At 34.5% G+C, this 16,720-nt stretch overlaps 1 pseudogene; it reads right to left on the bottom strand.

Annotated features, from left to right (window-relative positions):
• Positions 1-13,971: 13,971 nt before the first annotated feature.
• LOC147390180 (uncharacterized) lies at positions 13,972-14,718 on the bottom strand (annotated as a pseudogene).
• Positions 14,719-16,720: the final 2,002 nt, after the last annotated feature.

Raw genomic sequence — 16,720 nt, 5'->3', positions numbered from 1 at the left:
ACATCTATCACACATCGGATTGGATCCACATTTGAAAATGATGAGGATTGGATCCACACTTGAAAATGATGAATACAATTGTATCCGGATCTAATAAATTACTTATCAAATCAGGTATCAATTTGGTACCAATCTCATCATCAGAACCTAATTTTTGACGGCCCTAGTCAAGTTGCATTTTGGGTCGAACGTGACCCATTCAAGTCCCATTCATTCCCACCCATTGTCAGGGGTGCTTCATCCATGCTTGCATGAGACAGTTGTAAAGTGTAAAGGTTCATGACCCCAATTCTTAATACCGTGATGAAATCCAGATCCTACACTTCAGGGATCATGTTAAGCTACCCATCGCCTAGATTCCTTTCACACTGGCACTAAAAAGCCTAATTGTAATTTACACCCATTGAATCTTCAAAATTTGGGAGATTCCTTTCACACTGGCACTAAAAAGCCGAATTGTAATTTACATCCATTGAATCTTCAAAATTTGGGGTTCTAAGTCAAGGATCGATGGAGACAAATACTAAAGAGTTTAATTGTCGTTGGAAATTATAAATTTGGCCAATTCCTAGTGTGTAGGTCCACAACGATTTGGCCTATCATTCATGAGAGTATGTCACATGGTTCACAAATGAAACCTGGGGGTGAGGTACATGAACTACAAAACTGCCGATCAAAAGAGGTGCACACATTTTTTGTTACCTATATATTTTTCCTATTTTCGTTAAGAGTCTCCTTCATGTCTAATGAAAGAGAACTTTTTTAGATAACCAAATTTTTTATTTTGCTACTTTGATGCAAGTTTTAAACAAATCTCGTAGGTAAGATAAGCTGCATAATCAGGTTTCTTTTTATCGTCTCTTTTTTTTGTTTTTGGGTCTTATTTTCGTTAAAAGTCTCCTTCATGTCAGATGTACTTTAAAATACTAAGTATCTCTTTTTTATCTAAAACTTTTTTAGAGAATCAAAATTTTGATTTTGCAACTTTGATGCAAGTTTTTTTTCGAAAAAAGAGTTTTAATAGTTAGAACCTACAAGAAGTGTTTAAAACTTAAAATTTCTTACATAAATATCCATCCATAGTAACTAGTGTAAAACATACTCTGAAATTGCCGAATAACTTGAATTGGAAGCCAACCCATATCAAATATCTCTAGTTTCCTTTAGTGTTATATTAGTTTTTTAATTCTAAAATGAGGTGTTCATAGATACTACATACTTGTATTTGCTAACACTTTCCATAGTTGGCCTATCCTCACTAATTGTTGAAGTTCATTTTTGGAAATAGGGGTTATTGTTAGTTTTTTTTTGTCAAAAACGATAAAACATGGATTCAAATAGTTCTTTAGTTTGACTAAATAATTGTTGAAGTTCCCTTTTTAAAGTCATGTTCACGCTAGAGTGACAACGTTTACTGTGATGGGCGTAGTTATTTTCGGTTTTTTTTTAATGTTCTTCGTTTTCAATCTAATTGAACTCGTGTTTTATCGTTTTGACAAAAAACTAGTTATCTATGATGCTCCTCATCCAAAGGAAAAAAAAATGCTTGTTTTACCTTCCTTTGCAAGGTAGGCTTTAATCTTTATTTATTTTTAAATTTACTTGTCATTATAATTTGACCAACTGCTTCTTTTTTCCCCTAAATATATGAATGGATAGCACATGAAAAGCTTGCAGGCACAAAATGCTCTCTCCCATGCTTTCAAGATGGAAATCAGAGGATTACTTTGGTATTGTGGGAGCTAGCACTACATACTAGAATGAAGTCCCATGTTTTTTTTTTTTTTGTTAATATTTGCAGAATACATTATGGATATGTTAATTTTTTTGAATTTATACTTCAGGTCTGGAATATTTGAATTACTCATTTGCAGATAACACTTCAAATTTATTCTAGAACTCAGTCGGATTTCTACTGTTAATCTTTTTGAATCTACTGTTAATCTTATTGAAAGTTAATCATTTTGAATCTACTGTTAATCTTATTGAATCTATTGTGCCGCATCAATTCCTTTTTGTTTGCTTACTTTCTTTCACAATATCTCCAAATTCGCAACAAATGCTTGACAATAAAGGTGATAGCTTCAATTGTTGAATATATATATATATATATATCATTTTCAGAAAAACAATGTTATCTAAGTTAATAAGATTTCAAACTTAGATTACATAATCAATTTCGTAAGTAATGTAGCCAAACAAGATTATAGATTTTGAAAATAAGTTTATACAATCTGATTTCGACAATTGATGATTTGAATCATAAATTAAGTTCTACTATCTCGTCTAGACACCTTGAATTAAGTGGGGTGTGATGTTGAGTATGTCATCTCATCTTTGGTAGAGCTCCTAATGGTGAAGATGGTACCAAATTGATTGACTTTGTCAATCGAACCGGGGTCATCTTGGTACCACAGTCTAGTTGGATCTTGGGTCAAACTTAACCCATTTAAGTCCATTTAAATGGGTGCAGATCCATGCTTCCACAAGACAGCTGTGACTGTGAAGTGTAGGCTATGTGGCCAAACATTAACACAATGTCAAACGGTCAAACACTTCAAAATATGCACAAAACCCGTTATAAAAGCACTCGCTGACTGTATACTTTCCTTCGCTTTTTTGTAGTCGTAGGTGGGCTAATGTCGTATTAGAATCCAGATCCTGCACTTCAGGTAGCAGGCTAAGCTACCAAACTCCAGATTCCCTTTAGATAATATTAGATTCTTTAAAAACTGCCATTAAAACCTAGGCTAATTGTAATCTAAAACCAATGAATCTAAGAAATTTCATGTTCATGTCTCGGCGATCTAAGTCAATGGCGGAACAAAATGGTTGAATATAATGGCTGGCTGGTTGGAAATTATAAATTGTGCCAAACCTTCATGGATCAATGGCGACCAAAAAGTAGGCCACATTGTTTAAAATTAATTTAGCTGCCTATCCAAGGACATGCATTTTTTTTTTTTTTTACCAATTTTTTCAAAACTATTTTATTTATAGGGATTTATATATAATTTCTTTTTTTTATTTTCTTTTCTAAACAATGAGACTTGATCCTATCCATCATTTAAAACTCAACCAGCCAACTTGAAACTCGGTTGAACGTCCAAGGTGACTAGACTACAAAACTCAATGGAACTAACTCATTAAGTCAACTTGAAAACTCAGGCAAGTCGAATTGAAACTCGGTCAATTGTTGTGTAAATGTCTTGTATTCTATTGCGCAACGCAGAGCTGCGAGGGTTTTTATTTTGGGGGAGTTTTACATGTTTTGGTAACTCTTAGTTATATAAATAAAGATCGTTAGAGCTGCAAAACTTATGAAAAAATAATGATTGTTCTTGTTTTGATCTGTGGACGTAAACGTAGGCACATTATCAAACCATGTAAATCCTTGTGTTTTGTGCGATTGTGTTTTCTTTGCTATTTCGATTTTTTTTACACCAAGACAATATGAAAATTCATTGAGTTAACATAAAAACTCAAATTTTAGAAATCCTTGTGTTTTCTCCCAAAAATGCATTATTTTCAAGCTTTTTAACCAGTTCAACCTCATCTTGATCAATCTATTGGCTTCAAACTCTAATTATAAAAATTTATATATAAAATCCTTAAAATCTTTGGTGCAGCTAGATTTATATTGACTAACAATAAAAGGTGAAATGTAATTTTAACAACTCTAGTATTTGAACATCACATGTGCATTATATGGCCCCATTTAATTAGTATGCCACAAGAACTTTTAAAATCAAAGTTTTATAGGCATTTGGGTCTTTTGGGGTGCTAGGTTAAATTCCAACCACTTTATGTAAAATTAGAAATAAAATAGGACATAATGTCTTTCAAAGTTTTCCCTTTTGAGTGTGTTTCACCTTACTATCCTTCTTTTTGGGCCCCAAAGTAGTCCTTTCTAGTATTCTTTTCCATTAATACCCCTTGATGTCCACTTTAAATTTTTTTCTATATTTTCTAAGTTTTATGACTTCTACGACCCTAAAGAAATATGGGCTTAACTTTCTGTATTATTAACATATAATTTTTTGGTGTATCAGTTGGATTCATATTATTTGGTATTGAGATCTACCACTATGTTGGGCTCAAACCTCGGGAGTTGCACTTAGGGAAAAAGACATGAGAGAAAGCCCAAAAATTAAAGAAGAGAATCAGAGCGAAAACTATGACAAAGTGGGCTTTAGTGGAAGGGGACAAGGGGAAATGATTGTTTACGAACCTATAAAAAGAATACGAGAGTGAAAACCACTATAGAATGGGCCAATGCGGAGTTTGATTTCAATTGTAGAATGTGGTATAGGTGGTTTTTGGCTTGTAGGACAGCTTCGACAGATATATATCGATGTTGATGGATAAAGCAATGGTAACTATTACAATAAAGAAGATCTTTAGTAGCTTCATATGTTTGAAAAAGAGAAGAAGAAGATGTGGAGAATGGATAGTTTAAAATTTTAATTTGTCAAAGGGATGGGATAGTGAAGGATGTTGTGCTTAGGAGAAGGTATTTTTATTGGAAAATTAGCTCGAGGGTTTGATTAAAGAAATATGAAGGCACACGTTTTGCTTTTGATTTAATTCCCAAGTTGGGAAAATTAATTAATGAAGTTCCCTAACAACATCAAACGGCATAGTGCCACTGCATGGCTATGCCTTAGCAAGGGTCTGAAAACTCAAGACATGCCCAAGGCTAGAGGGGTCATTCAGAACTCGTGTTGCTGCTTCTATAGTAACCATCCTGAATCAGAGGATCACTTATTTCTTGGATATAATTTCTCCCACAACTTGTGGTAAAGAATGCTAAGAAGATCTAACATACCCCAATCAAACAGAAACTAGAGAGAAGAGGTCGAGTGGGCATGTAACAATTTCAAAGGTAAAACTCTTCAGGCGGTCACTGAAAAATTGGCATTCAATGCCTTCATACACCATGTGTGGGCTGAGCAATGTAAGAGGATTTTCCAAAATAGCTACAACCCCTCTGAGCTTGTAGAGACTATGATAGTCAAAGATGTTTAAATGAGACTTTAAAGCATCGAAACCTCTGTGGAAGACAACCCTTTTTCTAGAGTCTTTATGGACTCATGGAACCTAAGCTCTCAGTACATGGTTAGAGTGCCTCTGAAATGCATATGGACCAAGCCTCCAGAGCACTGGTTTGTGCATCGATGGGTCTCTAAGATGTGATAGGGGAGGAGAAGGGGCTATTATTAGAAACAACGATGGCAAGATAGTAAAAGCTCTAGCATAGCAAAACCAAGGAGGGACAGTCTTATACCATGAGCTTCAAGCAATTCTCAAGGGAATGACAATGGTAGAAGAGGAAAACATCCAAGTGATAGAAGTCAGAGCTGACTCTAAAGTGGTTATCGAATGCATTAAGGGGGAGGGAACAATCTCATGGAGAGAGGAAAGGCTTGTTAAAGCCATTAAGACGAAAGGGAGCCACTTCCAAAGAATCGATTTCACCTTTTGCTATAGAGAATGCAACAAAGCTATCGACTTTCTTGTTTCACTCATTCCTTCTTTAGGTAGAGTTATTCTTGAGCATAGGGACCTCCCTCAGTTGGTAGACATTATATGTAAAGATTAATTCTTTAGAATATTTTTTATTTATTTTTCATAAAGACCATTTTATCTTATTTTTTATAGACAAAAATATCCCTGAGAAAAAGTGGGTGCCAAAAAAAAAAAGTTATATAAAATGAGATGATAAAATGGTAAAATAATATGTGAATGTTAACATCGACTCTATTAAAAGGGTAGGTAATTGCATTTGTCAAATAGAAGGGGGGACAACATAGAATTAGGCCAAATTGTAAGGGGTTAAAGTATAATTCACCCATAAAATTAAAGGGAAGAAGAAAAATCTTTGGCCTCCAACTCTTTGCTTCTTATAAATATCAGTTATGATTTTCTGACACTCCTCTTCAACACACGCCCCAACAGGTGCCCTGATGTGGAATGACCTAGAACAATAGATTTTTCTTGGGATACACAATTGTGCATCTTCATAAATATGAGCAATTGTATATTTCGAGGAAAACAAACTATTGTTCTAAGACATGCCACCTCGGGGGTGCCAAAAAATCATTATTCCATAAATATTGATGTTATGATTACTCTTAAAAGTTGGATTTGTAATTATAGTCAAAAGTATAATCATTGAGTTTATAACAATAAACAAAAAAAAAAAAAAAAAAATTAAAAAAAAAAAAAAAACAATCTAAACAACAAATTTATCAATCAAAGGGAAGCTCGAAGCTCTCGACAAGGGGTCTCTTGCTTTGGTTCGGATGTATTAAAAAAATAGGACTGGACTGTACAATGATGAGATCGAGCAAGGCTTGCCTAAAATGTATGATAATTTTTTACTTTGTGATATTATATTGACTTTTGTGGATTTTTATGTACTAGGAAACATAAAATAATTCTCATCATTTATAGATAAAGAGCAAATAAATACATACATACAACAAATTAAAGAACATTTTTTTCAGGGACCTCCTCCAACGGTGATGGCTCCCCATTATTTTTCACATATTATGTATACCTCCCTGCCCTAATCACAACAAGCTCCTTATTTTCTTAAAAATTAAAATAAATCCAATGTTTCTAAGCATAGCTACATATCCCATACACACATGAACTCCCTTTCTTGCACCTATTGTTGCACTGTCCGCAATTCTTCTTATCAGTTGATGGGTTCACACATTTACCTTTGCAACATATTTCAGAGAACTTGCACTTCTTACCGCACATTCCACAGTTTAGTTTATCTATCGACACGTTAACACATTTCTTCTTGCAGCAATCACGGCCTGGACTTCCCTCAACACGACAAACTCTTGGGAATTTATCGCATGTCATCACGGCCCGGGGCTTCTTTCCCGCAAGGAAGCGACTTGTCCCTCGAAGGGAAAATGGCTGTGAGCTTTCAGCCATAGGAAGGGAAGAAGTTTCATTTTGTTCATTTTCCCCATTATCCTCTATTTGTAGTTGTTCATCATTTGGTGTTGCAGTGAGAGTGATGGCAAATGTCATGACCATTGCCAATATAATGAAGATCTTTAATGATTTCATGTTGTGTGTGTGTGTGTGTGTGTGAGAGAGAGAGAGAGAGAGAGAGAGAGGATGTTGATGGATGAAGGAGAAGGGAGGATGGTAGAGTTTATATAGAAGTAGGGGGTGTGAGTTTGATAAATGAAAACCAAAGAGAGTTGGGTTACATGGTTTTAGTTAGTGGGATGGTCTAAATCAACGGCAAGGCATATTCAAGTAAACGGAAGTTAGGCTCACCAACAAGTTCTGAAATTCAAATAAGAGGGGACTTCCAAGAGGAGAAGCTCAACACTATACGTTAATGATTTAAAAACAAATATATGAATAATTAAACTTCAAAGCTATTCTAAGCTCGTTCAATGGATAAATAAAGAGGGTTGCTATTGGCACCTCAACTTTTACTTATTGCACACCAACATCTTAAATTATTTAAGACACCCAAATTAAAGATTACAAAGCACTATACACATTCAAACAACTTCAGCACTTGTTTACAATTAGGATTAAGCGCATTCGGTAAAATATCATTAAATGGACCCATTTGGTGTATATTCATGATTTTAAGTGGGATGTGTTTTGTGATCATGTGGGCTAAATAATTGTGAGTCTTTTCGTATATCACCTGAAAGGTATTCTAGTGTGGTGTTTGCAATTAATCACAAAAACCTCTGTCAATATTGTGACTTGAAAAGTATCCAATTTTTCAATGTGGAATAACAATTGAGAGGTTATAATCCAAGAAAAATGCTAAACTGACTTATTAGGACATTACGTTAAAACACTGAGCTAACTTGGACATGTGTCAAGAACCATCGATGCTTTTCACTCATATCTCGAGGAAAAGCATCTATGGTTCTTTGCACACATTCACAGCCTGCTTGGAACGGCTCATAATCCAAGTCTCACTCATCATAGAATTTTAAATTCCAATGCATAGTTTGATTTGGATTAAAATCAACCTCATTCTTTAATAATGATAAAAAAAAATAAGAAGTATTGACAAATTAGAAATAAGGAAGAAGGTATTTCTTCTGTTGCTCGTCCACAATCTATTTGTGACGACTCTGCACTTTAGGCCTTTCTAGTACACTACAATTTATTAGTGACATAGATTTCCAAATGTGGTAATCTACAATATGTTATGTATATGTTTTTGCATCTTAATCCACCAGATTCCTTAAGATTTATCAAGAATTCTTTTAGATTATGCAACATGTAATTATTCTCGTAAGTAAATTTATAAGATTCATACTAGAGTAACATTGAAATTGACATCGTGAGGCACATTTTTTGATGTGGATGCATGTCAAAATCATAAATGCATCTCACTTGTATCTCGATGAAAAGTATCTAAGGTACTAACACACGTCCATATAAGAAAATGTCCCCCACAATGTCAATTTCAATGTTAGTTCAGAAACAAGAAACAAGAATAAAAAATAAAAAATCAAATTTCTAAAATCAAAACAGCTGTGAGGGATATGTGGCCAAATATTAACACGATGTCAAATGGTCAGACACTTGAAGATATGTACAAAACCGTTATAAAAGCACTCGCTGACTGTACCCTTTCTTTTGCTTGTTTGTAGTCGTAGGTGGGCTAATGTCTATCAAATGCTGATCCTGTACTTCAGGTAGTAGATTAAGGTACTTAACTCCAGGTTTCCTTTTGGTAATATTAGACTCTTTACAAACTGACATTAAAACTCAGCCTAATTGTAATTTAAAAATCAATGAATCTAAGAAATTTCATTTTGATGTCTCGTGGTTCTAAGTCAATGATGGAATAAAATGGTTGAATATAGTGGCCGGCTTGGTTGGAAATTATAAATTTGAAGAACGAGAATGTTTGTGCCAAACATCCATGGGTCAATGGATACCAAATAGTAGGCAACATGGTTTAAAATTAACTTCTCGGAGGGAGTACATGAACCATAATTTTTTACATTAATGATTTTTTGCCACCCCCTCTAACATGCACCCCCATCATAGGACCGTAGATCATTTGCCGTGGGATACACAGAAACATAAATCTTTTTCTTGTGTATTCCTAGGCAAATGATCTACGATTCTATGATAGGGATGTTTGTCAAAGGGGGGTGTCAGACTATCACGACTCATTTTTTTTACTATCTTCTTTATAGGAAATTATACATAGATATTTTTTTTTAATTTTCTTTTCTAAACAGTAGGAGGTGGTCCTATCCATAATTTTAGAACTCACAGAGGCAACTTGAAACTTGCCAGAGTTGACTTGTCTCAATTGGATTTCAAGGTTACTCGATCACAAAACTCAATGGAACCAACTCAACAAGTCAACTTGAAAACTTAGACAACTCGAATCGAAACTTAACCTAGACAATCTAAAAATGCATCAGGTTAAACACTAAATCTCCACTATCCAAAAATATCCTTAACTTTTCTTCAAAAGTATTCTTGATTTTTCTCCCAAAAATCAATTATCTTCAAACTCTTTAACCTATGCAACCTTATCTTCAATCAATGGGCTTCAACCTCTGATTGTAAAATTTATATTTATATTCTTTCAATATTTTGTTTAGATTGATTTATTTTACTAACAATAAAAGAATGAAATGTAATTTTGACAACTCCAATCTTTGAACATCACATGTGCATCATATGGTCTTGTTTGGTATGCCACAAAACTTTTTAAAATCAAAGTTTTATAGGTTTTTGGGTCTTTTCGGCTGCTTGGTTACACTTTAACCATTTCATGTAAAGTGGGGCATAACATATATAGAACCCCTCTAGAGTTGTTTTCACTTTGATACCCTTCTTTTTGGACCTCAAAAAAACCTTTTACTCCATGTCTTCCCTTTCATTAATGCCCGTGGTATCCACTTTATTTTTGTATATATATTTTTTCAATATTTTCTAGGTTTTCATTACTTTTCCAGCCCTAATGAAAAATGGTCTTAACTTTTCACATCATTAACACTTAGGTATTTTTGGTGCATGTATTGGGTGGATTTGTATCATTTGGTTCAACACTATTTCTCAAGTTCAAATCTTAGGAGCATTGACTTAGGGGAATGGCTACCACAAAACCCAAAAAGAAGAGTACTAGAGTGAAAGCTCCAACAAAGTGGACATTCGGGGGCTTTAGTGGAAGGAACTAGGTGATCAAAGGTTTGCTTTTGTTTTTTTTTTTTGGGGGGGGGGGGGGGGGGGGGGGGGGGGGAAGAGCTAGCACAAAATGAGTTGCCACGGAGTTCGATTTCGAATGTATAGCGTGGTGGTATATTACAACTTCAAAGAGATATAGGCTTAATCTTCCACACCAGTAACTCTAGGGTATTTTTGATGTATTGGTTGGGTTAATATCTATGGAGGGAAAAATCCTGAAGTCCTAAAGAGATGACACATGTCACTTTGGGATTAGGATCTAGGCAATTTGATCCAAGTAAGTATCCCAAGACGATACACTCAAAGAGTCGAGATCTCCAATGATAGCTATACCTCAAGAATTCGAAACCATTTTGAGGTAGTGGATCAAGCCGAATCTTGTACAATTAGGGACATGACATGCCTCATGAATTTCTTTATATCCCATCTAGGATTTAGGGGAGAAATAAGGAAAGGAAGTTCTCAAAATAGACAACCCTAAATCTAGAAACTACTAATTTGGATAAATACAAAACAAGAAATTGAATCAAGGGGGGATTTTCCCTAAAACCCCTTAGGATTTGTATTGACTTAGGCATCAAAGGATCTATGATGATGTAGGAACACCCAGGAACTTGTGGGAGAAGCAACATTGAAGGACCAACCAATCTTTGGACCCTGGAGGTAGATCGAGGATTTTGTACCCACGATATCAATTACAGTTTTCAATATTCATCCCTTTTGTCTTCTTGTTATTTTTAAATTTTCAATATTTTTTTTTCTGTGTTCCAATTTTTTGTATCTGTGTTATTTTCTTTTTTTATCAACTTTTCTCTGGTTCTTTTTTTTTTTTTTTTTCATTTCTTTTTGTCCATCTATCTGAATAAAAAGTTGGGTATTTTCATCAATCAACAAAGCACTAACAAATTAACGTAAATTTTTTATTCCAAAGTTTTATCAAGTGACAGTAAAGTAATTGTAGAAACTATTGACATTCATTAATATAGGCTGGATTTCATATAATATTTATGTTGTGGGTTATTTATTTTTTGATTTCTATTTATTTTATATCTGTGCTTGTTCCAGTTTATAATTGATTCTCAACTTAAACAAATCTAGGCCAATGTTCTCATTAGTTGGGTTACATGATCACATTGCATAATTATATTAAAAACTTTATCTTAAATTACCACTAAAAGTTAAAATTTGTAAGTGAGCTTGCCTATTATAACAAAGAAGAGTACCTTTAGCACCTTTATGTTGAAAAAAAGAGAGAAAGTTGTTGGAAGGATACGACGAAGATGCGGAGAATTGATAGTTCAAATAATGTCAAGGGGATGAGACAGTGATGGGTGGTGTGCTTAGGAGAAAGTATTTTTGTAGGAAAACTAGCTGATTTCGACTAGAGAAAGATAAAGACACGTTTTATAGGTTAAAGCATGTGAGGTCCAATCCTTTGGTACGGTCTAAAAGTGTTTGAAAGATAAAAGGGGTTCAGGTAAATTATATTTTCACCACTTTGGGATAATTTTATGACTCTCCACTGTCTTGACTATTGTACTTACCTCTGTTCCATCAACTTGCCATCCATCAAACACTTAAAAAAATATATTTTAAATTTTTACAAAGATTATTTTACCCTTCTTAAAATGTCGTTATTTTTCACAGATAAAAATATTTCTGTGAAAAGTAGGGTTCATGCTAAAGAATGTAGAATGCTAGACGAAACAATTTTATCATTTTAAAATTTAATTTCTTTGTAATAAAAAGGATAGATAGACCGACCAAATAGTAAAATAACATAAGAATATGAATGTTGTTAAAAGTGCTATAAATACACTTTGAAAATTGGAATCTAAGGGTATTTTTGTAAAAAGAAATTTTTATTAAGTGCATTTTTGGTTCAAAAATTCAATTTCCTAAGTGTGTTTATTGAACTTTAATGTGTGTCCTAAGGGCACACGTCAACAAAATCCTTAGAATATTAATACCTTCTCTAACAGGGAAGAAAAGTGCAATTATCTAGAGTTTAGAGGATCAACGTAGAATTAGACCAAACCGTAATAGGCAAAGTGTAATTTACCCATGAAAAAAAAAATATGTATATATATATATCTTTCACCTCCGACTCTTTACTTCCTATCAAACATTGGTGTTATGATTGCACGTAGAAGTTGGATTTATAATGATAATCAAAAGTAATGATACAACGCAAAGGTGTTTTTATGCACAACAAACAATTCTCTTTCAAAAAATTTTATATAATCATTGGGTTTATACCAATGAACAGAAAAGAAATAATCTAAGCAATGAATTTATCAATCAGATGGAAGCTCGACAAGAGGTCTCTTGCTTTGGATGTACTAAAAAAAGAGGACTAGATTGTGCAATGATGAAATTAAACAACAATGCTTGCCTAAAATGTATGATCCTTTTTGAACGGATCCTATCGTGGAACAGCAAAAAAAACTGTATTCATATTCAAGCATAAGTGATTATTTAATCACCTTAATAAAAGATTTCATAAAAATGATTTAGATAAATAAGCTTCATGTATTCTTTTCAACAACTAGAACTAGGGGAAGATTATTGTCTTCTTTCATGTTAGTAAATTTTTGTTTACTGATTTTTTTTTTGTTTTGTCACAACGCTCACAGACTTTCCATTGCATGATAAATGCATCCTAACTATCGATGATATTTTTGTAAATTCAGGGATGCTTCAATACATATGGGCTTAAGTGATTGGTTGGGTCTTGTGAGCGTTGTTAGCAAAATAAAAATCTTAAATTAAAGAGTTTTGCCTTTGTTCATATTTTCTCATTCATTGATATATTCTTTAACGAGAGAGAAAAAAAAAAGAAGGGGGGGGGGAGGTAAAATGAATTTGTTAAAACTTTAAAATTTTCTTTGTGAGAATATATTGACCTTTGTGGCTTTTTAATGATTATTAGATGTCCATGTACCAGGAAACAAAAAATAATTATCATAAGTCATAATGATTACCATGGTGACGGCTCCCCTTTATTTTTCACATATTATGAATCCCTCCCTGCCCTAATCACAACAAGACCCTTATTTTCTTAAAAATTAAAATAAATCCAATGTTTCTAAGCATAGCTACACATCCGATACGCACATGAACTCCCTTTCTTGCCCCTATTGTTGCACTGTCCGCAATTCTTCTTATCAGTTGATGGGTTCACACATTTACCTTTGCAACATATTTCAGAGAACTTGCACTTCTTACCGCACATTCCACAGTTTAGTCTATCTGTCGACACGTTAACACATTTCTTCTTGCAGCAATCACGGCCTGGACTGCCCTCAACACGACAAACTCTTGGGAATTTATCGCATGTCATCACGGCCCGGGGCTTCTTTCCTGCGAGGAAGCGACTTGTCCCTCGAAGGGAAAATGGCTGTGAGCTTTCAGCCATAGGAAGGGAAGAAGTTTCATTTTGTTCATCTTCCCCATTATCCTCTATTTGTAGTTGTTCATCATTTGGTGTTGCAGTGAGAGTCATGGCAAATGTCATGACCATTGCCAGTATAATGATTACTATCCATGTACTAGGAAACATAATATAATTCTCATCATTTATAAATAAAGAGCAAATAAATACATACATACAACAAATTAAAGAACAATTTTTTCAGGGACCTCCTCAAATGGTGATGGCTCCCCTTTATTTTTCACATATTATGAATCCCTCCCTGCCCTAATCACAACAAACCCCTTATTTTCTTAAAAATTAAAAATAAATTCATATTTCTAAGCATAGCTACACATCCCATACACACATGAACTCCCCTTCTTGCACCTATTGTTGCACTGTCCGCAATTCTCTTATCAGTTGATGGGTTCACACATTTACCTTTGCAACATATTTCAGAGAACTTGCACTTCTTACCGCACATTCCACAGTTTAGTCTATCTGTCGACACGTTAACACATTTCTTCTTGCAGCAATCACGGCCTGGACTGCCCTCAACACGACAAACTCTTGGGAATTTATCGCATGTCATCACGGCCCGGGGCTTCTTTCCTGCGAGCTGGGGCTTCTTTCCCACGAGGAAGCGACTTGTCCCTCGAAGGGAAGATGGCTGTGAGCTTTCAGCCATAGGAAGGGAAGAAGTTTCATTTTGTTCATCTTCCCCATTATCCTCTATTTGTAGTTGTTCATCATTTGGTGTTGCAGTGAGAGTGATGGCAAATGTCATGACCATTGCCAATATAATGAAGATCTTTAATGATTTCATGTTGTGTGTGTGTGTGTGTGTGTGTGAGAGAGAGAGAGAGAGAGAGAGAGAGAGAGAGAGAGAGAGAGAGAGAGAGAGAGAGAGGGTGTTGATGGATGAAGGAGAAGGGAGGATGGTAGGGTTTATATAGAAGTAGGGGGCATGAGTTTGATAAATGGGAACCAAAGAGGGTTGGGTTACATGTGGTTTTAGTTAGTGGGATGGTCTAAATCAACGGCAAGGAATGATTCAAGTAAACGAAAGTTAGGCTTACCAACAAGTTCTGAATTTCAAGTAAGAGGGGACTTCCAAGAGGACAATCTCAACACTATACGTTAATGATTTAAAATAAAATAATATATATATATATGAAATATTAAATTTAAAAGCTATTCAAAGCTGATAAATAAAGAGAGTTGCTATTGGCACTTCAACTTTTTCCTATTGCACCCCAATATCTTAAATTATTTACGAAACCCTAATTAAAGATTTAAACACACCACTCAAAACTACAAAAGTAATTAGTTTTCAGGTATAACTTCAACATTACAAAGCATTATAACACAGTCAAACAACTTCAACAGTTGTTTACAATTAGGATTAAGTGTGGATAAGAAATCATTGAATGGGCCCCTATGGTGTTTTCATGAATTTTTTTAGTGGGATGCATTTTGCGGCCCATTTGGCAATTTCATGATTTTAAGTCGGATGCATTTTGTGATCGTGTGGGGGGCAATAATTGTGAGTCTTTTCAAATATCACTTGAAAAGGTATTCTAGTGTGGTGTTTTCAATTAATCACAAAACCTCTTTCAATAGAGTCGCTAGAGTGACCTCAAGATTGGATCTCATATGACACACCTTGACGTGAAAGTGGATGGGAACCCTATATGCCTTTCCTCGAGATAGCATTATTCCTGTCAATAATGCGACTGGAAAAGCCTTCAAATTTTCAATGTGGAATAACAATTGAATGGCTATAATCCGAAAAATGCTAAACTGATTTCCTAGGACATTACTTTAAAACACTGAGCTAACGTCGACATGTGCAAAAAACCATAGATGCTTTTCTCTCATATCTCGAGGAAAATGCATCTATATATGGTTCTTTGTACACGTTCGCACCAGCTCAGTGTCTAATGCAATGTCCTTGAAAGTCAGTTTAGAACGGCTCATAATCCAATTCTCACTCTTGATAGAATTATAAATTCTAATGCATAGTTTGATTTGGATTATCAACCTCATTTGTTTATTTATAATAATAAAAAAATTAAGAAGTAATGAAAAATTAGAAATAAGGATCAAGCTACTTCTTCTGTTCCTCACCCACAATTAATTTGTGATGACTGTGCACTTTAGGACTTTTTAGTACACTACAATTTAGACTAATGATTTTTTAACTCAGCCTGACAGCCACACTCAAAAACTCACTAACGTGTCATGCACAAAGAACCGTAGAGTCTTTCGCTCGGGATACACAACTGTACCCTTGGGATACACAATTACAAGTGGCAGGTTGGTCAGGTCGATTATGTATCCCGAGGGACATAATCTACAATTCTTTGCCCTTGCCATGTCGGTGAGTTTTGAATCCCCCTGTCAGGTTGAGAAATCAAATCAGCACTCTACAATTTATTAGTTATTAAAGATGCTAGATTTTCCAATATGGTAATCTATAATATGCTCTGTCTATGTTTTTGCCCCTTAATCTACTACATTCCTTAGGATTTATCGAGAATTCTTTTAGATAATGCAACATATAATTATTCTTGTGAATAAATAGAACAGTCAACACCAACTTATCAATAAAAAAAAATAAAAGATTAAGGATTTTGAAAATAAGAATTTGTAGTCTCATTTTGACAATTCAAAAAATCAAGAATCAAGTTTTACAATCCCAACCATGGTTTTAAAATTCGTTTGGACATCTCGTCTCGTCCATGAACGAGACCAAGTTGCCTCGAGCGAGTTTTCCGATACATTTGATACGTCTCATTCAATAGTGAGACAAATGAACATGGGTTTTAAATCGTGTCTGATACATTGACTTGTCCATCCGTCTCGTTGTTGGGCAATAGTGAGATGACTCGGACAATACAAAAAGGATGTCGGACCAGTTTTGAAACCATGGTCCCAACCATATACCATTATCCATGCTAATACAAAACAGCTGTGAAGTAGGCAATGTGGCCAAATATTAACACGATGTCAAACGGTCAAACACTTGAAAATATGTACAAAACCGTTATAAAAGCACTCGCTGACTGTACCCTTTCTTTTTCT

Source organism: Akebia trifoliata, chromosome 11 (genome assembly GCF_017979445.1).
Source record: "Akebia trifoliata isolate Shusen 1 chromosome 11, ASM1797944v1, whole genome shotgun sequence".
Lineage (NCBI taxonomy): Eukaryota > Viridiplantae > Streptophyta > Magnoliopsida > Ranunculales > Lardizabalaceae > Akebia > Akebia trifoliata.
The sequence above is the reverse complement of the archived record's forward strand: the minus strand, read 5'-3'. Positions and strand labels throughout refer to the sequence as shown.